Genomic DNA, 12,609 nt, shown 5'->3' with positions numbered 1-12,609 from the left:
AAGGTGAAGGAGGAGAGTGAAAAAGTTGGCTTAAAGCTCAACGTTCAGAAAACTAAGATCATGGCATCTGGTCCCATCACTCCATGGGAAATAGATGGGGAAACAGTGGAAACAGTGTCAGACTTAACTTTTTGTGCTCCAGAATCACTGCTGATGGTGACTGCAGCCATGAAATTAAAAGACGCTTACTCCTTGGAAGGAAGGTTATGGCCAACCTAGATAGCATGTTTAAAAGCAGAGATATTACTTTGCCAACAAAAGTCCGCCTAGTCAAGGCTATGGTTTTTCCATTGGTCATGTATGGATGTGAGAGTTGGACGGTGAAGAAAGCTGAGAGCCGAAGAATTGATGCTTTTGAACTGTGGTGTTGGAGAAGACTCTTGAGATTCCCTTGGACTGCAAGGAGATCCAATCAATCCATCCTAAAAGAGATCAATCCTGGGTGTTCATTGGAAGGTCTGATGTTGAAGCTGAAGCTCCAATACTTTGGCCACCTCATGCGAAGGGTTGACTGATTGGAAAAGACCCTAATGCTGGGTAGGATTGGGGGTGGGAGGAGAAGGGGACGACAGAGGATGAGATGGTTGGATGGCATCACCGACTTGATGAACATGGGCTTGGGTAGACTCCGGGAGTTGGTGATGGACAGAGAGGCCTGGCGTGCTGCAATTCGTGGGGTCGTGGAGAGTCAGACACGACTGAGTGACTGAACTGACTGAACTGAATCCCATAACAAACAGAGTATGAAATTTTGGTTCCCTGGCCAGAGATCAAGCCTGAGACTTTGGAGAGAGAGCACTGTCCACTACACTAGACTGCCAGACAATTCCTGACCCCAGAGAGTATTAATAAGTGAGAACTCCTATGAAGACATCCACCTGATAAGACTCAGCATACCCCAAATGTGGGCAGCATGCAGAGCAGGATGCCTCATGCAAACAAGGAAGACAAAAACAGAAACTCAATCATCAGCAGACAGGCTTCCCACAAAATCCCCAAAACATAGCCCCTCACACAGCCCTGCCCATCAGAGGGGAAAAGAAATGCATCTCCTCCCACCAGAATGCAGGTACAAGTCCCTCCCAACATGAAACCTACCCAAACTACAGGACCAACCTCACTCAGTGAAGGCAGAGACCCAAAAGAAGGAATATGACCCTAAAACTTGGGAAAAGGAGAACTCAGAGTAAGTTAGAAATAAAAATGAGAAGACAGAGAAAACTGAAGGAACAAGGTAAAAACTCACAAGACCAAATAAACGAAGAGGAAACAGGCAAACTACCTGAAAAACAATCCAGAGTGATGATAGTAAAGATGTTCCAAAACCCTGAAAACAGAATGGAGAAAATGCAAAAAACAATTAACAGACTTAAGCAAGGACCTAGAAGAAATAAAGAATAAACAAACAGAGAGGAACAATAAAATTACTGAAATCAAAACTACTCTAGAAGGATCAATAGCAGAATAACTGAGACAGAAGAATGGATAAGTGAGCTGGAAGACAGAATTGTAGAAGTAATTCTGCTGAACAGAAGAATAAAGGTAAAAGAATGAAAGAATCAAAAGAATTGAGGATAATTTCAGAGACCTCTGCGACAATATTAAATGGACCAACATTCGAATTATAGAGGTCCCAGAAGAAGAGAAAAAGAAAGGATCAGAGAAAATTTCTACAGATTATAGTCAAAAACTTCCCTAACATAAGAAAGGAAGAAATGGTCAATCAAATCCAAAAAACGCAGAATCCCATACAGGATAAACACAAGGAAAAACATGTTGAGACACATACTAATCAAACTAACAAAGACTAAACACAAACAAATAATATTAAAGGCAGGAAGGGAAAAGCAACAAGCAACATGCAAGGGAAAACCCATAAGATTAACAGCTGATCTTTCAGCAGAAACTCTGGAGGCCAGAAGGAAATGGCAGTATATATTTAAAGTGAAAGTGAAATTCGCTCAGTCCTGTCTGAGTCTTTGCAACCCCATGGACTATACAGTCCATGGTATTCTCCAGGCCAGAATACTGGAGTGGGTAGCCTTTCCCTTCCCCAGGGGATCTTCCCAACCCATGGATCTAAACCAGGTCTCCCGCATTGCAGGTGGATTCTTTACCAGCTGAGCCCTTCATGGGGCTTAAAGTTCTGAAAGGGAAAAATCAACAAGCAAGATTATCCAGCAAAGATCTAATTAAAAACTCATGGAAACACCAAAAGTTTTACAGACAAGTAAGGGTTAAGAGAAATTAGCACCAACAATCAGCTTTACAACAAATGTGAAAGGGACTTCTACGGGCAGGAAACACAAAAGAAGGAAAAGATATGCAAAAACAAACCAAAATCAACTAAGAAACTGCAAAGAGAATCATACATATCAGTAATTACTTTAAACATAAATGGAAAACCAAAAGACACAGACTGGCTGAATGGATATAAAAAAGACCCATATATATATATATATATATATATATATATATATATATATATATATATATATATATATATATATATATATATATATATGCTGTCTAGAAGAGACCCATTTCAGACCTAGAGATACATACAGACTGAAAGTGAGAGGATGGAAACAGATAGTCCATGCAAATGGAAATGAAAAGAAAATTGAAGTGGCAATTCTCATATCAGACACAGTAGACTTTAAAATAAAGAACATTATAAGAGATAAGGAAGGACACTTCATAATGATCAAGATATCAATCCAATAAGATGTAACAACTGTAAATATTTATGCACCCAACACAGGAGCATACACTCCTCAATACAAAAGGAAAACACTACTAGACATAAAAGGGGAGATTGACAATAACACAATAATAGCCTAGTATTATAGTGAGACTTAAACAACACACTTAAACCAAGTGACAGATCATCAAAACAGAAAAGTAACAAAGGAACACAAGCTTTAAATGACACAGTAGACCAAATGGACTTACTGATTTCTTTAGGACATTCCATCCAAACAAAAAGAATATACTCCCTTTTCAAGTACACCTGGAACATTCTCCAGGATAGATCACATCTAGCATCACAAATCAAGTATCAGCAAATTTAAGAAAATTGAAATTATATTAAGCATCTTTTCAGACCACAATGCTATGAGACAAAATATTACAGGAGAAAAAAAAAAACACTGAAAAAAAAGGGCATACGAGGTTAAGCAATATGTTTCTAAACAGTGAACAGGCTACTGAAGAAATTTAAAAAGGGAAATTACAAACTTCCTAGAAACAAATTACAATGAAAACATGATGACTCAAATTCTATCAGTTCAGTTCAGTTTAGTTGCTTAGTCGTGTCCGACTCTTTCTGACCCCATGGACTGCAGCAAGCCAGGCCTCTCTGTCCATCACCAACTCCTGGAGTTTACTCAAACTCATGTACATTGAGTCAGTGATTCCATCCAACCATCTCATTCTCTGTCGTCCCCTTATCCACCTGCCTTCAATCTTTCCCAGCATCAGGGTCTTTTCCATTGAGTCAGTTCTTCACATGAGGTGGCCAAAGTATTGGAGTTTCAGCTTCAACATCAGTTCTTCCAATGAACACCCAGGACTGATCTCCTTTAGGATGGACTGGTTGTATCTCCTTGCAGTCCAAGGGACTCTCAAGAGTCTTCTCCAACACCACAGTTCAAAAGAATCAATTCTTTGGCACTCAGCTTCCTTTATGCGTCAACTCTCACATCCATACCTGACTACTGGAAAAATCATAGTTTGACTACACGGACCTGTGTTGGCAAAGTAATGTCTCTGCTATGCTCTCTAGGTTGGTCATAAATTTTCTTCCAAGGAGAAAGTGTCTTTTACTTTCATGGCTGCAATCACCATCTACAGTGATTTTGTTCCCCAAAAATAAAGTCTGTCACTCTTTCCATTGTTTCCCCACCTATTTGGCATGAAGTGATGGGATCAAATGCCATGATCTTAGTTTTCTGAATGTTGGCTTAAAAAAGCCAACTTTTTCACTCTCCTCTTTCACTTTCATCAAGAGACTCTTTAGTTCTTCGCTTTCTGCCATAAGGGTGGTGTCATCTGCATATCTGAGGTTATTGATATTTCTCCTGGTAATCTTGATCCCAGTGTGTGCTTCATTCTGCCCAGTGTTTCTCATGATGTACACTGCATGTAAGTTAAATAAGCAGGGTGACATACTCCTTTCCCGATATGGAACCAGTCATTGTTCCATGTCCAGCTCTAACTGTTGCTTCCTGACCTGCATACAGATTTCTCAAGATGCAGGTCAGGTGCTCTGGTATTCCCATCTCTTTCAGAATTTTCCACAGTGTGTGGTGAACCACACAGTCAAAGGCTTTGGCATAGTCAATAAAGCAGAACTAGATGTTTTTCTGGAACACTCTTGCTTTTTTGATGATCCAACAGATGTTGGCAATTTGGTCTCTGTTTTTTCTGGCTTTTCTAAATCCATCTTAAACATCTGGAAGTTCACGATTCATGTACTTTTGAAGCCTGGCTTGGAGAATTTTGAGCATTACTTTGCTAGTGTGTGAGATGAGTGCAATTGTGCAGCAGTTTGAGCATTCTTTGGCATTACCTTTCTTTGGGATTGGAATGAAAAGTGACCTTATCCAGTCCTGTGGCCACTGCTGAGTTTTCCAAATTTGCTGGCATATTGAGTGAGTGCAGCACTTTCACAGCATCATCTTTCAGGATTTGAAATAGCTCAACTGGAATTCCATCACCTCCACTAGCTTTGTTCGTAGTGATGCTTTCTAAGACCCACTTAACTTCACATTCCAGGATGTCTGTCTCCAGGTGAGTGATCACACCATCGTGATTATCTGGGTTGTGAAGATCTTTTTTGTACAGTTCTTCTGTGTATTCTTGCCACCTCTTCTTAATATCCTCTGGTTCTGTTAGGTCCATACCATTTCTGTCCTTTATCGAGCCCATCTTTGCATGAAATGTTCCCTTGCTATCTCTAATTTTCTTGAAGAGATATCTAGTCTTTCCCATTCTGTTGTTTTCCTCTATTTCTTTGAACTGGTCACTGAGGAAGGCTTTCTTATCTCTCCTTGCTATTCTTTGGATTTCTGCATTCAAATGGGTATATCTTTCCTTTTCTCCTTTGCCTTTTGCTTCTCTTCTTTTCACAGCTATTTGTAAGGCCTCCTCAGACACCATTTTGCCTTTTTGCATTTCTTTTTCTTGGGGATGGTCTTGATCGCTGCCTCCTGTTACAATGTCACGAACCTCCATTCATAGTTCTTCAGGCACTCTGTCTATCATATCTAATCCCTCGAATCTATTTGTCACTTCCACTGTATAATTGTAACGGATTTGATTTAGGTCATACCGGAATGGTATAGTGGTTTTCCCTACTTTCTTCAATTTAAGTCTGAATTTGGCAGTAAGGACCCAGGAATCAAAATCAGAAGCAACTGCTTCTTAGAATAAAATGATAAATCATTAGCCAGGCTCATGAAATAAAAGGGGAGAAGAAACAAGTCAACAAAATTAGAGACAAAAAAGAGGTTACAAGAGACAGTCATACAAATGAGCATAAGAAATTATTACAAGTAACTATATGCCAGTAACATGGACAACCTGGAAGAAATAAAAAGATTCTTAGCAAAGTTCATCTTTCCAAGACTGAACTGGGAAGAAATAGAAACTATGAATAAGCCAATCTCAAGCACTGAAATTGAATCCGTGATAAATAAATCTTCCCCAAAACAAAAGCCCAGGGCCTGATGGCTTCACAGGTGATTTCTATCAAACATTTAGAGAGGAGCTAATGCCTACTGTTCTGAAACTCTTCCAAAAAATTCCAGAGGAAGGCACACTTCCAAACTCATTCTACAAGGCCACCATCACCCAGATACCAAAATCAGACACAGACATCACATAAAATGTAAGTCTGAATTTAGCAATAAGGATCCAGGAATCAATTTCAGAAGCAGTTCTAAGAGGGAACTTTTTAGCAATAAAATCCTACCTCAAACAAGAAAAAACATCACAACAACCTAAATTTACATCTAAAACAACTGGGAAAAAGAATAAAAATATCCAAAATTAGTAGAAGTAAAAATATCATAAAAATCAGAGCACATATAATTGAAAAAGAAGGAAACAATAGTAAGGATTAATAAAACTGAGAGCGGGTTCTTTGAGAGGATAAAATGACAAACCATTAGCCAGACTCATCTAGAAGAAAGGGAGAAGTATCAAATCGACAAAATTAGAGGCAAAAAAAATAGGTTACAAGAGACAACGCAGTCATACAAATGATCATAAGAAATTATTATGAGCAACTATATGCCAGTAATATGGACAACCTGGAAAAAATGTAAAGATTCTTAGAAAAGTTCAACTTTCCAAGACTGAACTGGGAAGAAATAGAAACTATGAATAAGCCAATCTCAAGCACTAAAATTCAAACCGTGATAAATAAATCTTCCCCAAAACAAAAGCCCAGGGCCAGATGGCTTCACAGGTGATTTCTATCAAACATTTAGAGATGAGCTAATGCCTACTTTTCTGAAACTCTTCCAAATAATTCCAGAGGAAGGCACACTTCCAAACTCATTCTACAAGGCCACCATCACCCAGATACCAAAATCAGACAGAGACATCACATAAAAATAATATTACAGGCCGATATCACTGATTAACACAGATGCAAAAGAGCTCAACAAAATTCTAGCAAACAGAATTCAACAACACATTAAAAAGATCTTACACTATGATTAAGTCAGGTTTATCCCAGGGATTCAAGAATTCTTCAAACACAAATCAATCAATGTGATACATCATATTAACAAACTGAAAGATAAAAGCCATAGTATTATCCCAATAGACGCAGAAAAAAGTTTTCAAGAAATTTTAGCACTCATTTATGATTAAAAACTCTTCAAATATGGGCATAGAAGGAACCTACCTCAACATAATAAAGGATATATATGATAAACCCACAGCAAACATTATTCCCAATGGTGAAAAACTGAAACCATTTCCTCTAATACCAGGAAAAAGAAAAAGGTGCCACTTTCTCCACTATTAATAACAAAGTTTTAGAAGTCCTCACTAAGGCAACCAGAGAAGAATAAGAAATAAAAGGAATCCAGATTGGAAAAGAAGATGTAGAACTCACCCTGTTTGCAGATGATATGATACTATACATAGAAAACCCTAATGATACTACCATAAAATTACTAGAACTAATCAGTTAATTTAGTAAAGCCACAGGATACTAAAGCAATACACAGAAATCACTTGCATTCCTATACACAAACAATGAAAAGTCAGAAAGAGAAATTAAGGAATCAATTCCATTTACCACTTCAACAAAAACAATAAAATGCCTAGTAATAAACCTACCTAATGAGGCAAAAGAGGTGTACACAGAAAATTACAAGACACTGATGAAAGAAATCAAAGATGACATGAACAGATGGAGAGATATTCCATGTTCCTGGGTTGGAAGAATAAATGTTGTGGAAATGACAATACTACCCAATGCAATCTACAGATTCAATGCAATCCCTGTGAATCTACCAACTGCACTATTCACAGAACTAGATGAAAATATTTCACAATTTGTATGGAAACACAAAGACCCCGAATAGCCAAAGGAATCTTAAGAAAGAAGAGTGGAGCTGGGGGAATCAACTTTCCTTATTTCAGACTGTATTACAAAGTTACAGTCATCAAGACAGTATGGTACTGGCACAAAAACAGAAATATAGACCAGTGGAACAAGATAGAATGCCAGGAGATAAACCCGTGCACCTATAGACAACTTATCTTTGACAAGGGAGGCAAGAATATACAATGGATAAGGTAAAATCTCTTCAATACGTGTTGCTGGGTACACTGGAAAGCTATGTGTAAAAGAATGATATCAGAACACTTCCTAAGAACATACACAAAGACAAACTCAAAATGGTTTAAAGACCTAAATGTAAGACCAGACTATTAGAAACTCTTAAAGGAGAACATTCTTTAAGGTAGAATATTCTGTGACATAAATCATAGCAAGATCTTCTATGATCTACCTTCTAGAGTAATGAAAATGACAACAAAAATAAGCAAGTGGAACTGAATTAACCTTAAAAGCTTCAGCACAGCAAAAGAAACTAAACAAAGTGAACAAAAAATCTCAAAATGGGAGAAAATAATTGCAAATTAAACAACTGACAGAGGATTAGTTTTCAAAATATACAAGCAGCTCATGCAATTCAATACCAGAAAAACAAGAAACCCAATTAAAAAGTGGGCAGAAGACCTATACAGACATTTTTCCAAAGAAGACATACAGATGGCTAATAAAGACACAAAACGATCCTCAACATCTCTCATTATTAGAGAAATGCAAATCAAAACTACAATGAGGTATCACCTCACACCGGTCAAAATTGCCATCATCAAAAAATCTACAAACAATAAATGCTAGAAAGAGTATGGAGAAAAGAGAAACCTCTTGCATTGTTGGTAGGAGTGTAAACTGATAGAGCTGCTAGAAAGGATAGTATGGAGATTCCTTAAAAAACCAGGAATGAAACCACCACCTGACCCAACACTCCTACTACTGGGCATATACCCTGAGAAAACCATAATTGAAAAAGACACATGTACCCCAGGGTTCGTTGCAGCACTATTTATAATAGCTAGGACATGGGAGCAACCTAGATGTCCATCAACAGATGAATGGATAAATAAGCTGTATCATATACATATACATAGAAATACTCCTCAGCCATAAAAAGGAATGCATTTGAGTAGTTTTAATGAGGCAGATGAACCTAGAGCCTCTTATACAAAGTTAAGTAAGGGAGTGGCTAAGATGGCGGAGGAATAGGATGCGGAGAAATTCATCAAAAGAACATTTGGATGCCAAGCAAATTCCACAAAACAACTTCTGAATGCTGGCAGAGGACATCAGGCACCCAGAAAGGCAGCCCATTGTCTTTGAAAGGAGGTAGGACAAAAATACAAAAGTTAAAAAGAGAGACAAAAGAGGTAGGGACGGAGATCCGTCCCGGGAAAGGAGTCTTAAAAAAGAGAGAGAACTTTCCAAACACCAAGAAACTCTCTCTCTGGCGGGTGTGTCGAGCCTTGGAATCTCAGAGGGCAAAATAACCAGGAGGAAAAATAAATAAATAATTAAAACCCACAGATTATGTACCTAACAGCAACTCCCAGCAGAGCAGCAGCCCAGACACACGCATAACCCACTAGCAAGTGGGGGCTGGACAGGGAGGGGCGGGCTGCATTGCTTTGGGTAAGGACTGGTCCTGAATGCCCCAAGGGCAATCTGAGGGAACTAGCTTGAGATAGCAACTCAGACTGTGGGATAGCTATTGCATGAAAAGCCTTAACCTAAGACACCTCCAGGCCCGATCACAGAACAAAGGACTGAGCAGAGCTGGGCAGCTGCAGATCGGCCCATCCTCCACTGGAGACAGGCAGGCGAGGACAGCCAGAGCCAGAAGGGCACAACTGCGGCCCCGGAGAGGCATCCTATACCACACTGCAAGCAGACCTCATTGCTAACCAAGACTGCTTGGGATTCTGGAAGGTCGACTCTCGCCGGGAGGGTCGCAGCCAGAGATCAGCTCCCCAAGAAGAAACACACGGCACACTCAAGAAGACGCGCCCATGGTACACCTAGAAAACCAAGTGGCTGGGACGGGGGAGGGGAAAAGTCGCAGTCCCCGACAGCGTTCCCAAACACCTGGTCACCTGAGCTTCTCGGACCTGGGAAGGGCACAAAACCCAGGCTCAACCAAGTCTGTGCCTTTGTGGAGTACCCAAGAACCTGAACCTGAGTGGCTTAGACCTGGGAAGTACAGGCAACCCCAGGGGCCCACCTCAGACAGTTCCCAGCAGACCAACCTAGAGCCTGAGCAGTGGAGACTGGGAAAGCACAAATGCCGTGAGTGGGGGCAAACCCAGTGTGGCTGAACAACTGTGAGCACATGCCAGTGATATTTGTTTGCAGTGTTCCTCCCTCCTCATAGCACGACTGAACAAGTGAGACTAAAAAAAGTGACCACCACCGCCCCCCTTGTGTCAGGGCAGAAATTAGACACTGAAGAAACCAGCAAACAGAAGAAGCTAAAACAAACAGAGGGAACCGCAATGGAAGTGACAGGTGCAATAGATTAAAACCCTGTAGTTAGCACCGACTACATAGGAAGAGGCCTATAGACCTTGAGAAGTACAAGCCAGACCAAGGAACTACCTGAAAATGAACTGAACCCACACTGTCTGCATTAGCACCAGAGAAAGTCCTAGATATATTTTTACTATTATCATTTTTTAAATTTTTAAAACTTTATTATTATTTTTTTACTTTTTCATTTTTTTAAATTTTTAAGTCCCCTATTAGAACTTCAATTTTCATTTTTATAACCTACTATTACCTTGCAAAAAAAAAGACCCTACTTTTAAAGCAAAGTTCATATATATATATATATATATATATATATAAATATATAATAATTTTTGTGACTTTTTTTTTCTCCTTTTCTTTTCTTTCTTTTTTTTTTAATATTGTATTTTGAGAATCTAACCTCTACAATAGGTTTTTATCTTTGCTTTTTGGCATTTGTTATCAACTTTGTATCTTCAAGTACCCAACCTTCAGTACCCATTTTTACTTGGGAGCGAGATCACTGGCTTAATTGCTCCCTCTCCCTTTTGACTCTCCTTTTTCTCCACCAGGTCGCCTCTATCTCCCCCCTCCCCCTTTCCTTCTTGACCCAACTCTGTGAATCTCTTTATGTGTTCCGGCCTGTGGAGAACACTTAGGGAACTGATTACTGACTGGATCTGTCTCTCCCCTTTTGATTCCCCTTTTCTCCTCCTGGCCACCTCTGTCTCCTTCCTCCCTCTTCTCTTCTCTATGTAACTCTGTGAACATCTCTGAGGGATCCAGACTGTGGAGAGCACATAGGGAAGTGATTACTGGCTAATTGCTCTCTCCCCTTTTGATTCCCCTCTTCTCCTCCTGGTCACCTCTATCTCCCTCCTCCCTCTTCTCTTCTCTATGTAACTCTCCGTACCTCTCTTCAGGTGTCCCTCACTGTGCAGAAATTTTTCATCATTAACCTAGATGTTTTATCATTGGTGCTGTACAGATGGAGAAGTCTTGAGGCTACTGTAAGAATAAGACTGAAAACCAGAGGTAGGAGGCTTAAGTCCAAATCCTGAGAACACCAGAGAACTCCTGAATCCAGGAAGCATTAATCAATAGGAGTTCATCAAATGCCTCCATACCTACACTGAAACCACCCAAGGGCCAAGAAGTTCCAGAGTAAGATATACCATGCAAATTCTCCAGCAACAGTGGAACATAGCCCTGAGCTTCAATATACAGGATGCCCAAAGTCACACCAAACCCACTGACATCTCAAAACCCATTATAGGACACTTCATTGCACTCCAAGAAGAAGAAATGCAGCTCCACCGACCAGAACACTGACACAAGCTTCCCCAACCAGGAAACATTGACAAGCCACCCATCCAACCCAACCCACAGCGAGGAACCTCCACAATAAAGAAGAACCACAAACTGCCAGAATACAGAAAGGCCACCTCAAACACAGCAATATAAACAAAATTAAAAGGCAGAGAAATACCCAGCAGGTAAAGGAATACGATAAAAAACCTCCAAACCAAACAAAAGAGGAAGAGACAAGGAATCTACCTGATAAAAAATTCCAAATAATGACAGTGAAAATGATCCAAAATCTTGAAAACAAATTGGAGTTACAGATTAATAACCTGGAGACAAGGATCGAGAAGATGCAAGAAAAGTTTAAAAAGGACTTAGAAGAAATAAAAAAGAGTCAATATATAATGAATAATGCAATAAATGAGATCAAAAACGTTCTGGAGGGAACCAACAGTAGAATAACGGAGGCAGAAGATAGGATAAGTGAGACAGAAGATAGAATGATAGAAATAAATGAAACAGAGAGAAAAAAGAAAAAAGAAGTAAAAGAAACGAGGATAACCTCAGAGACCTCTGGGACAATGTTAAATGCACCAGCATTCGAATCATAGGAGTCCCAGAAGAAGAAGACAAAAAGAAAGGCCATGAGAAAATACTTGAGGAGATAATAGTGGAAAACTTCCCTAAAATGGGGAAGGAAAAAATCACCCAAGTCCAAGAAACCAAGAGAGTTCAAAACAGGATAAACCCAAGTTGAAACACTCCAAGACACATATTAATCAAATTAACAAAGATCAAACACAAAGAACAAATATTAAAAGCAGCAAGGGAAAAAAAAACAAATAACACACAAGAGGATTCCCATAAGGATAACAGCTGATCTTGCAACAGAAACTCTTCAGGACAGAAGGGAATGGTAGGACATACTTAAAGTGATGAAAGAAAATAATCTACAGCCCAGATTAATATACCCAGCAAGGATCTCATTCAGATATGAAGGAGAAATCAAAAGATTTACAGACAAGCAAAAGCTGAGAGAATGCAGCATCACCAAACCAGCTCTCTAACAAATGCTAAAGGATATTCTCTAGACAGGAAACACAGAAAGGGTGTATAAAGTAAATGGCAACAGGATCATATTTATCAATAATTACCTTAAATGTAAATGG

At 39.4% G+C, this 12,609-nt stretch overlaps 1 protein-coding gene across 5 annotated transcripts in view; it reads right to left on the bottom strand.

Moving 5' to 3' along the window:
- Positions 1-12,609, bottom strand: part of RPS6KA6 (ribosomal protein S6 kinase A6) — a 202,411-nt gene that overhangs the window by 13,689 nt on the left and 176,113 nt on the right. The window lies entirely within an intron of this gene.

The sequence above is a fragment of the Giraffa tippelskirchi genome, chromosome X (assembly GCF_054371585.1).
Source record: "Giraffa tippelskirchi isolate mGirTip1 chromosome X, T2T-mGirTip1v1.2.pri, whole genome shotgun sequence".
Taxonomy (NCBI): Eukaryota; Metazoa; Chordata; class Mammalia; order Artiodactyla; family Giraffidae; genus Giraffa; species Giraffa tippelskirchi.
This window is presented reverse-complemented; position numbering and strand designations above follow the sequence as displayed.